The sequence below is a fragment of the Thamnophis elegans genome, chromosome 7 (genome assembly GCF_009769535.1).
Source record: "Thamnophis elegans isolate rThaEle1 chromosome 7, rThaEle1.pri, whole genome shotgun sequence".
NCBI classification, from domain to species: Eukaryota; Metazoa; Chordata; class Lepidosauria; order Squamata; family Colubridae; genus Thamnophis; species Thamnophis elegans.
In genome coordinates this window covers 47,645,703-47,654,941 of record NC_045547.1, presented here as the reverse complement: position 1 = coordinate 47,654,941, position 9,239 = coordinate 47,645,703, and positions in this window count along the sequence as shown.

The following is a 9,239-nucleotide window of genomic DNA, read 5'->3' as shown; positions in this document are numbered from 1 at the left end:
CTGGCCCACCCCCGCAACCGTAGGCCTCATTTCCCCTCTCATGGCCTCCGCTCCTTCCAGCAGGCGATTTATATCAGTCATTCTAGGATAGGAGGTAGGCCTGGGCCCCCCTACCACTTCTGCAATAGCACTCAGTGGAGGAGGCACCAGACTATATTCCCAATCCACTCAAACATACACAGCCACTCACCCATACAATCCGCACATGAATCAATTAAAAAAACAAGTTACAATGATAATAGGAATTTAAAAAGTGGGTACACACATCAGCAATCACACCATACACACCTCATTCATAAAATTGCGGAGAGATTAAATTTGCGCAGTTCTTAGATGAAACAGGAGTGAGGAGAAGGAGGGAGAGGTACTCCGCTCCTCTCCCTTCCTATGACGATTAAGTTGGCTGAGATGGTTAAAAGCCCAGCAGCAGTCCACAGAGAGTATGCAGGGGGGAGTCGCGTTTTCCCCCCTCCGGTAAGGCTGAAAAGGTCCCAAGAGTCTAAGGTGGTTGAGGGGAGCAGAAGGCCTTCCTATGCGCAGTGGGCATCCCCGTTTGTCCAAAAACCAAGGCACTATGATAGATGAAATTAAATAAGTGCTGTTCAAGATGGTACTGGCATTCCTAGGGCAGTTGCAGCTAATAATAGTCAAAGCAGCTGGGGCTGAGATAGCACGTCCAGAGGCCCTGGGATTATGGTTAGGCAAAACTTGATGTTTAAAAGCACAGCTGGAAAAGGGCCAGATGACCAGCAAGGGAAGTAGACAAAAGCTCCACAATATCGATGACAGGCTGTAGGAGAAACTCTCCCAATCCACCAAGGGAAGAAGTCCAAACAAACAGAGCTCAGGAGAGAACGAGGGCAGTGATAATATAAAGGCTGAGCTACAGGGGGAGGGGAGGGGGGACGTCCGGAAGGGCTATGGCAGTGGCAATTGTAGTCAGCCGCCCAATTCGTCCAGTCTCTACGGGCGCCCAGATCATTTTCTCCCCCTCTGGAGCGGAGGCAGTCCAGGAAAGTCCCCAGGGGTTCAGCAAACCGGGTGGGTACCATCGAAAGATGCTGCAGGCACCCAGGGATGGAAAGAAACGCCGCCATCATCTGCCCGCCGCCTGCAGCGGCAACAGCGAGCAGCGAAGGAGCCACACCAGAGAGACAAGGGGGGTGGGGGGGAGGCGGCCTGGGGAAACTGTAGCGGCGGCGGCAAAACCAGCCGCCCAGTCCCGACCACTTTGCCGTTGGAATACAGCCGCCCCTTCCTCAGGGCGAGGCGCAAGCTGCCTCATGTAGCACACCACCCAGAGCAGTCAAACACAAGCCCCAAACCCAGGGTCTCACCGGCAGCGCTGCGCAGCTTAGAAAAACGCCCGCCACTCGCCCGCTGTCTTCAACACCGCTGAGGCCAGAATGGGACCACAAAAACCATCCAGGGGCCGTCCAGCAGCAGCCCCCCACGTAAGCCAGATGCCTCTCTGGCTTGCCCAGTAAGTTAATCTCCTGCCAGGACTCCTTTTCGCTGATCACCGGGATCTCAATCCGCAGATTGTTCGTTCTTTTCGTTCTTTGTAAGCCCAGCGTTTAGCTTGGGCAGCCATTTCTGCACATGCGCACACACAATAGTAGTTGCTATTCGCTATTAAATCCTTGTCAAAAAATCCATAACATTGTTTTTTCTTTTAATACCATGCTATAGCATCCCGAGTTATTTTCTACATTGCTTATAGATTGCTTTTGGTTTCATTTATCTCATAAATGGCAACTTAGACTAAGTGGTGAAAAATCTGGGAAAAAGTCACTCATAGAGACTCTATCTTATCAATTCATTATAAATGAAAGTGGGAAATTCTTCTTAAGAATTTCTAGGAATCTATATTAATTCCTCATAAGCAGTAAAAATACCTTTCTGAAGTCCCTGTTGCTCTTGATTTCTTAATATTGCCCAGCTGCATGCGATTTGACAATAGAGGTAGTCCTTTTTTAGCAATCACAATTGGGACTGGCAACTTGATTGTTAAGCAATTTTGCTAAGCAAAACCCTCAGTTGTGCTTAGCACAATCTTTCTTCAGGTTTCCTTTGCTTTGCAGACTTGCAAAGGTTATAAATACAAGGGCTAGTCATAGTTACTTTTTATCACCTTTAAACCTAACAATGGACACTAAATCAGTAAATACTAATTTGCTAACAAAAAAGTTCTTGCAAGTACTCTCTCTCTCTCTCTCTCTCACACACACACACACTCACACACACACACCTCAATTGCAGAAGTAAACCCTAGAAACTTAATTAAATAATAGATTAAGGAGTTTATGAATTATGTAGCATTAATGGAAAAAAGATGGTCTGTGTGTCATGAAATTAGTAAAATTCCGACAACTTCTGTGTAGTACGGGTATATTAATATATTAAAATAAGAACACATGATGTACTAATTCTACAAGGATCATGACAGATAAACTGAAATAAAAAAATAACAGATTAAATAATCAACACTCATATTTAGCACACTAAGAATCAAGACACAATCTATAATATTTCTACTTTTATTACTAATTACTAGACTTATTACTAATTACTAAATGTATTGCTAATAGGTCTAATCACACTTGGCCAAATAAAGTAGTATATTGTATTCTTTAAAAACTTTCTTATTACTGTTGGTTAAAATAATCAATTATTAGGTAAATGTAATCATTTTGATAAGATGAATAAAAAATATATTCAACACCTGTCTATCTTGACTGGCACTTGTTTTAAGAAGTTGAAATATCCATGAAAGCTAGTTTTCAATCTAGCCCCCAAGCTAATCCTCACATTTCTGGATATTTTAGGATCACTCACTACATTGCATAACATTCAGTGGTTCCTTCCATCCTGATCTCTAAGATTGACCATGAACTTTAATAGCCATATTTTGTAGATCACTTTTTCTGTTCCATCATTTTCCATTTTCACTTGCATAGTATATTGTTCTTCTACAAAAACAATTCTTTCTGTATAGTCTTTAGGGGTTAAATTGTTACTTTACAAAATGTTTCACTTTTGATTTTCTTTCATTTTTAAATTAAATTAATTTGAATCTCTATTGACTCATTTCTCCTTCCATGGTCTTTTTTTGGAGGGGGTGTTTGATAATAATTTACTTGCTTTCTTTGAGCCTTTTTTCAAGTCAGTGAAGGTAATTTATTGTTAAAACATGTGCTTCAAAATGTTGCACGATGTTATAGTTCAGTTCTGTCCTTGAATTGCAACTGCTGCATGAACAGATCACTATTAAATAAATCTTTTTATGTCACTAGAATATAAAAATAGGCTGGCTTATTAAATTTATAGTAGCATGAAGATATGGCAAATGTAGAATAATAAATTTAATGGAATTTGGATGTGGGTGCTTACAGGATTATGTCTTAGTCAAAATTGTATGTGCATTCTTGATTAAATCCATCTTCAAAATCATTTTTTAAAAATAAATTGGAGAAATTGAGTTGCACTTTCAATGTGAAATTTTTGTCTGGGTGTTTGGATTGCTTTTTCCTTTAGGGATAGAATTAAAAGGTATATCAATTTATTATTGTTAGGGATTCAATTTATTATTGTTAGGGATTCTACACAACTCACAAGTCCTGCATATATTGCATAAAGTTGGACATTTTTATTTATGCAAAGAGTTTTATTTTATGAACTTCTCACTTGTATATCTAGATCTTTGTGTTACTGGCCTTGATATTTACAAGTATGAGCTGCTATGCCCTCTGTGGAATGGTCTTTTGCATACTGATGATTAGTGCCTCTCATGATATGGTACACTACTAGTGCTTGAATTATTTGGAATTCTGATAAATCTAATTTGGTATTGGGACAATCCTCTGAAAATATGTTGTATTATAACAGAACTCATATTACTTCACATTAATATTTTTGCAAATTTAATACTGTGCCATTATTCATATTGGTTCTAATATTTCATTGTATGTTAATTTATTCCTTGCCATATTGCCAACTTGTTTTTAACTGCTGTGACAGATTGGTTCTGGGTAATGGCAGAAAAGAGATGTTATATAATTTTTTAAACTCAGAACAGTCAACTTAAATATAGGCATTATATGATAAAAGGCCCCAGAAGGAAAATTTGTATTAAGCCAAGCTGTCTAAAATATGCTGTTCATAAATATATGTGTATATATGTGATACAATTAAAAAATCAGGAAAATACAGCCTTCATCTTTAACTGAAAACTGCATCTTTTTCAAAGACATTTTTGGAATACTTTCTTAACAGCAGTGACCATTTGCTATTTTTATATTGACTCACCTGAAACATTTACTAAGGCTTCTTCTACTGCTGAATTGTTTACTGCTGTTAACTGCATGCTTTTTTGCAGTAAAAAGCAGCTTTCTTGTTTCTTTTTCCAAATTCCTCAAACCTTTATTGGGGATCATGATGTTTCATTAATAAAATGGTAACAGATTGATGTTCCATTATATCTATTGAAAATAGCCCTCTTTCCAGTATTAACCCAATACTGACAATTTTAAAGGATTTTTGCCTCCTAATCTTTAGGAACAATTCATTTTCTATCCATTAGTTCAGAAAATGTAACTGACAAATAGCATCTGTGACAATCATCCACCTCCTTTTTTTAGCCAAAATCACACATACTCTGACATTTAAAAAGTGGATATGAATAAAATTGTTTTCTATTTTTGTAGCACTTCATTTCATGGTTCTGGTTTCCTGTCAACCACTGGGCCCCCAATGAAACTACAATATCAGCCTTCTTTGGCTCCTTTTGGCCATAATTTCCCACAACTTTTTTTGCATTTCTTTTACTGTGGATTCCTTGGCCAAAACTGACCAAAACAAATTATACAAGTCTTTCAGGCTAAATTCTTTCTGTTTAGAAATACTCAATTTGAAAATAACTTGAAACTGCTCATTTAATTGAAAACACTAGATTTGAATCAATTTTATCATATATTCTAAACTGTGTATCTTACTCTTGTCTTATCATTTATTTAATAATTACAAAAATTCTGTCCTATCTAATATTATGTTACTTTGGTATATCAAGATCAACACACTTTTTTCTGGAGAAAAAAAATCAAACTGTGCATACAATTGCTTTAAAGGTATCATATGAAAGCAGTTTTATTTGTCAGAGAGATAATTTTAAAAGTTTGCTGCATCTTGAGATGAATTTCATGAAGTCATTTTTTCTAAAATTCCATATTTTATTAATTCTCTTGAACACTGACAAGAGGATATTCCATAGGAATGAGGCAAAAACCAAAGGAATACTATCAATTCACATTTAGTTTATACCCTGGTTGTCCAATCTTTTGGTTTGCCTGGGCTACATAAGGAATTGTCCTGGGCCACATACAAAATACTGTATATAGTTAATGTGTGTGTGTGTGTGTGTGTGTGTGTGTGTGTGTGTATATATATATATATATATATATATATATATATATATATATATATATATATATATATATATATATATATATAATATTATATAAACTTTATTTTTTTAGTATCTTGGGGAACTGCATGTGGTCCACAGACCTTGAGTTGGTCACGCTGGTTTATACTGTTCATTTATACATTGAACTTTGTCTTTTATCTTCAATTATCTCAGACACATTTCCCTAAAAACTGCATCTTTTCAGCACTTACATGATTTGGGCTTTTGTGATTTAACTTTTTATTAATTGCACTCTTAATTTTTACATCAATCATGGGATTCTGCAAATGATAAAATGGGTGTATTGCAACCACTGCATTGGGGAGTAGTTTACATGCTATTTTATAATTTTGATTAACCCTCCAATTCTTATAGAAGCCCACAACAATAATTCCCTCATGCTTCTATTCTTCAGATTCCTTAACAATAAATTTTCTCATTTTTGGATTACATAATTTATTTCCTTAGAATTTTAGCTTTCTCTGATTTTTACTTCCATTTGTCTCCATGTTTTCAGTCCTATATCTTCCTGTTCTTCGAATTCATATCTTACCTCTATTACCTTTATCAAGGTATACCAACAAAGTAAGCCTGAGTATTTATACATTAGAGATTTTCTTTCTTTTTTGCCAATTGCCTTCTTTTCTCTTCCCTCTTTTCATCCTGGTCAACTGTCACCTGACATGCACTGAAAAGAACCAAACTCAAGTGGTACAGGGAAAATAGCTTACTAATATTAAGTTATCTCAAATGGAGAAAAAATGATCCACTTCCCCCAAAATCATATGCAAGTTATCAGAATTTATTTCATTTTAAAACAATTTTCCCCAAAGGGTGACATCTAATTTGTAAATCACTGCACTGCCCAACCTTATAAGCCCTGTATCATTATGCATTTTCTTTGTCAAAATCATCTACACCATTTGAATACAAAGTTTCAAGCCATACACTTAATGATTAAACCAGTCTTTGAGTCGCAATTTAATATGGTATGTAGCAATCACATCACACATAACTGCTTGCTAAATGTCTGCCAGAGCACTGAAAATGGTTTTGCAATACCATAAAATTAATTCTGCAGTACTAGCGTGACAGTCTTATCACTATCACTGATGGCTAGGATCAGTCTTTAGCTGTACTATAACCACCCTAAGTCAGTGCAACTGAGAAATAAGCTGCTTGTATCTCATTAGAATTGAACAAAGTTTAATTTTTGTCTTTTGTATATACTGCAAACATTTTAATTTTTTTTTGCATATATTGTATTTTCTAGCAGTTTGAACAAAATATTCAGGAAATCTGTGCTACTGTTCTCTTAAAACCAGTTTTCTCTTATTTGTAATAGAAAATGTCCATTTTATGGTCTGCTGATTTTTAGCATTTACTTTTATATATTCTTTGGAACTTGTTTTCTTGTTCATTTGCAATTGTTGGATCTTCAGATTAGAACTGCACTGTAAATTTTGTTTTTCAACACAGATTTCCTTCATTTGAATATTTAGAACTAAAAGGATTTATTTTTTGTTTTGTTTCTTACTAATAAAATTTCATCTTGTCTTTATCCTTCCGTCCCTTGTCGTGGTAATATGACTTGGTAAAAAATCTTGTCTCCTTCTTTGGCAGTGCAATTATTCTAGCAGATAGCCATAATGCTCTGGATATAGTTTACCTTGATTTCAGGAAACTTGTAACAAGATTTCAAGAGTGTCAGATGAAGAAGATTCCATAGGAAGAATAAAGATACACTTTTTTGAGGTACATTACATCAGAAAGGGCATTGGTACTTACCTGATACACCTCTTCTCATAGTGGGGGGAGGAGTATCCAGGATGGGTTGACCTTGTCCTCTCGTTGATTGGACTGAGTCAGATAAGCTCTTTGGGACATGCCCTGGTCACCAGGTACTGCCCAGTTATCGGCGAAGAACTGTATCCGACTCGTTGTGCCATCCACTCCAAACTTTTATTTTAGTTTCAAACTTTTATTGAGTCATACCTTCAACATAACAGTGTAACAACCAACATAACACATGCTACATCACCATATCAGGGAGGGGCTGGATACTCCTCTCCCACTATGAGAAGAGGCGTATCAGGTAAGTACCAATGCCCTTTCTCCATAGTGAGGGGAGGAGTATCCAGGATGGGATGTACCAAAGCCTACACGTCCCTAGGGAGGGTAACATATGAAAGGAACATGGCCAAACTATGCCTGGTGGGACATGTCCCCCGCCTTGTGAACAGCCTGTAACACCCTGCGACCAAATGATGCCACTGCCGAGGCAAAGGAGTCCAATTTGTAGTTCCTCACGAAAGGTGAGGGGGAAGACCACGTGGCTGCCCTACAGATCTCAGTCAATGAAGCCTGTGTGGCCCAGGCCGTAGAAGTGGCTGCGCTTCGTGTGGAGTGTGCTGTGATAGGGCACGGTGACTGCAGACCCTGAGATTAAGCAAAGGAGGAGCCAACGTCACAACAACACATGTGGTCTCGTCAGTCCGAGGCAGCCGTTGACACTTTTGCCACTGGATGGTCCAGCAGGCCCTAAACCGTCCCGGAGAGACGGTGACCAGGAAGACAAAGCCTTGCTGGTCTCAGGAACACCACAAAGTCCCTGATTGACTCAAGGGAAGCGCTTCAAGCCGGCAGCAAACAGGCAGCCCCCAGGCTGATGAAGTTGGAGACGGCTCTGGAAGGAAAGAAGTGAAAGTGAGTCAATCGGATGATGTTTTCTTTTACTTTGAGAAAGATTGCCCAAAGAAACTTTTTTAAAAAAAAGACAAATTAGTCCTTTAAGCAAAAGAATAAAGCGGCGAATTTAATTCTTATTGGACTGCCTTGAAAAGTGTTTGTTCTTTCTTGTAACAATACTTTATAGATTGAAGTGATTGCAACGTTTCCTGTTTCTCCGCTTGAAGTGAAAGGATTGATTTTTCCCCCCGCTATTTTTTATTACCTTATTTTTTGGCTTAAATTAAAACTCTCTTTTCTATTTTAATAAATTTTCCCTTCTATTTGTTATTAAATCCCACCAAAAACAGTTAAAGATTTTTGTTTTCCATAAAATTGAGAAAAAAATAATGAAAAACTGGGATCTGCCATTCAGAAGCCAGAGTCTGAAGTTCCTTCTTTGAAACAATGTATCCTTTGTTCATTCCTATTTGATCTTATTGACTTTGTAACTGAAGGGTTTGCAACTTGCTTACAAAATTTGATAAAGAATCAAGGACACAAATTGCTTTTTGCAGGTGCTCTTGGAAAATATTTTGGCTAGAGAAGGAAAAGGAAAGAAAAAGATAGAGCCCTTCTCCTTTGAAATGTACAAAAGAACTTGTACTTTTGAAGAAGTTGGATAGACTATTGTTTATCACAGCAAAAGATGATGGAGTTGGAGCCCCCAAAATTAAAGAAGAGAATGAAAATATAGAAGATAAAGACAAGATAATAGATTTTTTTTAATGGAGCAAATATTGATTGATTGATTGATTGATTACATTTATATGCCGCCCTTTTCCCCGAAGGGGACTCAGGGCGGCTCACAGTTCAATCAGGGAAGGGGGTACAGACAGGGGGATAAAAAAAGACAAGACATAACAATACAAAATTTAAAAACACACAACAACCATACCATTCGAGAAGGGGGGCAAAAACTCTTTAGCCCCAGGCCTGTCGGAACAGCCAGGTTTTAAGGGCTTTGCGGAAGGCCTGGAGGGTGGTGAGGGTTTGAATCTCCACGGGGAGCTCATTCCAGAGGGTGGGAGCAGCCACAGAGAATGCT